Source organism: Myxocyprinus asiaticus, chromosome 10 (genome assembly GCF_019703515.2).
Source record: "Myxocyprinus asiaticus isolate MX2 ecotype Aquarium Trade chromosome 10, UBuf_Myxa_2, whole genome shotgun sequence".
Taxonomy (NCBI): Eukaryota; Metazoa; Chordata; class Actinopteri; order Cypriniformes; family Catostomidae; genus Myxocyprinus; species Myxocyprinus asiaticus.
Window position 1 is genome coordinate 343,997 of NC_059353.1, and position 5,435 is coordinate 349,431.

The following is a 5,435-nucleotide window of genomic DNA, read 5'->3' on the forward strand; positions in this document are numbered from 1 at the left end:
ATTTGCACAAGGTTTATTTCTACTTCTGCTCCAGACTTACTTCAAACTTACTTCTCTGTCTGCTCGTATGAATGTAACACATCATAAGAAAGTGTTTCACCACTGTTCAAATGCACTTTGATTGCATCATTTATAAATGTTTTCCATCTGAAAGGACTAAATATTAAATGAAACAAATGACAATAAAATGCAAAGTAAACTCTTCAGTAATCAAAATACTTTTTGAATGTAACTGTACTCTACTTACCAATTATTTAAATTGTAACTGTAGTGGAATACAGTTACTTATATTTTGTATTTTAAAACATAATCCCGTTAATATATTCCGTTACTCCCCAGTCACACATCTATATAGTTATAGATGTGTTTGATTATTATATATATATATATTATTCTTTTATTTGTGTGTGTGTGTGTGTGTATATACTCATGTGTGACCACAGGAATGTTTGTTGGGGGTCAGGGTGGGGTTGGGGATTGGGAGGGGGAGGGGTAGTGGTGGGGGTTAAATGTTGATTCTGTGTATATATGTTTTGCCTTGTTTACTGTATGAAATCAATAAAAAAAATTTAATCACAAGAAAAGAAGCATCTTTTTCATCTCGTCTTCATTATCGTTGGCGAAATAAAAATAAAAACCTCGTCAACAACCAAAAGATTAACTCTGCTGTAATATTGAACTTCTTGTGATGTGTCTAGACAGCTGTGTGGTGGTGGGTCCAGAGATCCCGGACCATCAAGTTCAAGGCGAGGCGTATGTCATCAGATTTCCATTTCTTGAAGATGTGATTATTGACAGGCAACTGCGACTGGACGACAGCTCGACGTCCCACATCGAACACACCAATCAGAGAAACCACAGCAGTCTGAAGATCTGCCGTGATTGGGTGATGCAGAGTGGACAGAGCATCTTGCTCCTCCCATCTCACACTTCAGATTCTGGGACTTACACCTACACTCTCAGGTAATATCTTACCATACTTAATTATAAACCTGCAGTGTTCTTACATTATTTGTGATGTACGCTGTACATTTTTTACGGAGTACATTAAGGTGAAATCAATTCAGGCCAGTCCCCTTTGAAGTCAGCATTGGTGGTTAGTAAGTTAGTCAATATAATAGTGTAACAAGTTGATACAAAAATGATTGACTTCAAGTGAGTAATCATAACTTGCAATACAATCTATATGTTGAAATATATTAGAACAAGGGTTCTTAAACTTCCTCGGCCCAGGGAAATTTTGTGTTTTTCTGGGACCACACTTGCAAAACTGTGCAGTAACCTATGCAGTATTTACTATAGCCATTCATTGATATAGTCTTGGTTACTGATGTAACCTCTGTTCCCTGAGGGAACGAGACATTGTGTCGATATAGTGACACTAGTGGTTCACTCTTGAGAGCCCCAATCACCTTTGCTTTATTCAGAAAAGGATAAAATTGGCGAGTGGAATTTGCATGCTGCTCTCCGCCCCGGACATACGGGTATAAAAGATGGCGTGCACCACTCGTTCAGATTTGTGCTGAGGAGCCGAGAGAGAGTCCTGGGCATGTCAGCGGTCAGTTCAGCGCTGCAGCAGGAGAGACACAACGTCTCGTTCCCTCCATCAGGGAACAGAGGTTACATCAGTAACCAAGACATTCCCTGTCTGTCACTCACTTTTCCTATACGAAACGCTGCAGGCACTAAACCATGTCACGAGGTACGGAGGAGCAGATACAGGCAAGCTGCTGTGTGCCTCACAGTGAGCGCTCGACCTCGTCGTGACCTTCCAGCGAGTTAGGTAAGGCGTCTCCCTGGTCCCATTAATGGTGGGAGGAGGCACTTACCCGAGGAGGCTACAGGCTGTGGACTTTCCTGATTTTTGTATTAAGCAATTTCCCACCGAGCACCTGCTAGAATAGCGCTGGGGAAGTGCTCTTCCCTCTCCAGGAGGGAGAGCACTACGGAGACCACATCCTACCGGAGGGAGGTTAATACGTGGAGAATACCTCACATGGACTTACCGACGGGGAAGTTCACATACGGAATGATGCTACTGGGGAGGACCCTATCTACGGAGAGGGTACACAGCAACAGTGGCCAAGGCATAGCGAAGCTCTGTTGAGGGGAAACACAGGGTTCACCTGTGGGGAAACCGAACAGTGGAAACTCATCATATGGGATTACCGAGGGGGGAATCACCATGTATGGAGCACTGAGCCCAAGTACGCGGGCTCACCTGAAAAGGGGCATACCATGAGTACTGGACCTGGCAGCGTTACTCCTCCGCTGAGTTCGTCACTGAACAGTATGACCCCTCCACAAAATTTTCGTGGCCATCCGGTGGGGAGAGGTAACAGCCACACCCAGTAGCACAAAGGCGAAAGGACATCTTTAAAAAGATGGCAGTCCTTTGTGTGAGCTCTTTTAGAGAAAATATACTCTTTTTACACCTGTGGACTCAGCTGCCGAAGTGCCCAGAGGAAGCACAACACTCAACCGTGCGAGGGTGACTGCTGATACGTGCCGTAATTCCAGCAACAGATAGTGAGGTGATGGAACGAACACACATATGCGCTCAGCTCCGAAGAACAAGTCTGAATGAGTGGTGCACGCCATCTCCTTTTATACCCATATGTCCGGGGCGGAGAGCGGCATGCAAATTCCACTCTCCAATTTTCATTGGCCTTTTCTGAATAAAGCAAAGGTGATTGGGGCTCTCAAGCATGAACCCCTAGTGTCACTACATCGACACAACATCGAGTGAGTGACAGACAGGGAACATTCATTTTTCATTTTCAATAATATCATTATTTTTTCTTTAAAATCCTTTGAAATGTTTCTAATTGAACATGCTCACAAAACAATCAAATTGTACATAAATTGTATATAAAAGGTCTACCTTGAAACTGATCAAATCAATTACATCCAGTCTGAGCTTGAATAAAATATCACATAAGCTTCCTCAAAGCATTATCAACTAAATTAAACAGAGCAAAAAATCACAATTTCAATATTTATCATGTCACTCTCTGATGTGTGTCAGATTTAGTTGACATCTTGCATATGTAACTTTTTAAAGTATGTCTTATTCTTTTCTAACAGTGACCAATTTGTCTTTGAAAGATATAATGTGATGTATGCATTATAAATATGCAGAATAAATCAGTACATGTATATGACCTGTGAAAACAATATGCAGTCCTTTCCTCTTTGACAATGTGTAATGTGTTTCTCAATCAGGGGTGACACGTTCTGCTTCACTGGCAGTATTTCAATAACCATCTATGCAAAATAAGAGCCAAACATGACTGTAATGCCATATACTTCACATGCAGGGGAAGATATAAGGATTATTTGTTCCCATTTGAAATATTACCAAAGGGCACAAAATCCAAAGTGGTAAGTCACTGGCACTGCACAATGTAACAAAAAAGACAAAGAAAATGTGTTTGGTTCAATTTGTTAATTGTGGATATCTTGTTTTACAAAATTTTCGGAGCACAGGTCTCCCTGTTGGCAGAGGTTGGTATACAACTGAGCGAGGCATACTGTTCATCAGAAACATCTCTGTGAAAGATGAGGGCTTCTACACTTGTAGGTTAAGAGTGATTTTTAACGACACCCAATATAATGTGAGCAGGACCTGGAGAGTTGAAGTGTCAGGTGAATTAATTCCCTTCACTGAGATATTAGTCATATAGATGATTCTGGCACCTGAATACATTTTATGACCAGTGTTGGGTGTAATCAGATTAGAAAGTAATTAGTTACTATAATCTAATGAATTTTTAGTCAAAAAGTAGTTTAATGCTTTACATTTTTAATTCTTTTAATCAGATTATTTATTGACTTTCAGTTAATTACTTTTAGGTACATTACTTGGGTTACGCATATTTCTAAAGTAATATTTATATAGAATACATGTAGAACATGAATTATGTTCACATGTACATCTGTTTGTGTTTCTGTTTCAGTCGACGGGCGTGCTCCATCAAACAAGGAAGAAATATAGACATTTTTTTAGTGAAAAATCTAAAATGTTTCTGTGAAAAGTGTTTTTGAAAGTAATGTAAAAGTAAAGTAATTATTGAGGTGATTAGTCAAGTAATTGTGTTCGTGGACACAAATTTGAAGAAAACCTATCAAGCTCTTTTCCATACAATAGCCGTGTTTCCACTATCGGGCCAGTGCAAGCCAGGGCTATCAACTGGTCAGCCGGAGGACAATAGCCTCAGACCTCGAGCTGAGAGACCAAAATCGATCTGCATTCCCACCATCGGGTCAATAGCCCCACAGCGTTGCCCTAAATCCCAATACGCAGCGTTGGCACTAGCCAACGCCAAACACCCCCCCAATTCACAAGCAATAGGGAAGCTCAAGCTGAGGCATCACACTCTGTAGACTAGCTAGTCCTCGAAATTAACATGGTGGAGACTGAAGCTGCCGTTTGTTTGCTTATTTTGGTCTTTGCTTGGTGGAAAGACCTGATTCAGCTAAACTCCGCCTTTGACATTGACCACGCCTTAATCCCCAGTTGGCCGTCTTTGGCCCAAGAGTAATCGGCGGGCCAAAGGTGCTTGGCCGTTGGGCCTAAGGAAGCCCCGAGGAGGCATGATGAAGCCCCGGAAGTCATAGTGGGAACACAACTGTCCCTGGCACGCACTAGCACACCCTCAATTGGAACAGGGGGTTGACAGTGCAAATGCGGCTAATGACAGTTCATAATGTCTGTCAAGCTCCAAAAAGAATAAGTACCATAAAAATAGTCCATATGATGATTCCAAGTCTTCTGAAGACACACGTTAGCGAACTACTCCTTTAAATCTTCTCCCTGGTCAATGAACAATGTCCTTTGTTTTCATACAGCATCAAGTCATTTATTCCCTCACATTACCTTTCCTGTCAATGGATCCTTCATTGAAAGTCATTTTGGTGAGTTCACAGTGCACAATGCTAGCAATATTGATTTACAGGTGTTTCATTTATATTCAGACAGATATTAAGAATGACTCTCAAATACACATTAAACACAGCTCAATTTATTGTTAATTTTCAGGCTCACGTTTGATGATCCAATGCACAGTATCCATCAGTAACCAATCAGCTGAGTCCACAGATGTCGCATGGCTGGTTGATGGCATGCCAGTTGAGAGTTCTTGTCTGAGTGGATGTGCATTTCAGACAGATAAGAGGTACTGTGACTCCTAAAATGATCCATTTGAACAAGGGCTGTCAGTCAAATAAAATGTTTAATCAAATTCATTACCTAACATTAATAAATATATCAATATTTGCTGAGAAAGGCCCCCAAATAAAAATTATTTAATATAATACTTGAATATAATTAAAATAACGATGAATATAATATATTTTTAAGTAATTTAATAATTTAGATATTCATATTTAAATAAATTGCATTATTGTGGCAGACAAGTAGGGCTGTCAATAAT

At 40.5% G+C, this 5,435-nt stretch overlaps 1 pseudogene; it reads left to right on the forward strand.

The window, feature by feature from the left end:
* Positions 1 to 688: 688 nt before the first annotated feature.
* Positions 689 to 5,193, forward strand: LOC127447300 (interleukin-1 receptor type 2-like; annotated as a pseudogene).
* The last annotated feature ends 242 nt before the right edge of the window (positions 5,194 to 5,435 follow it).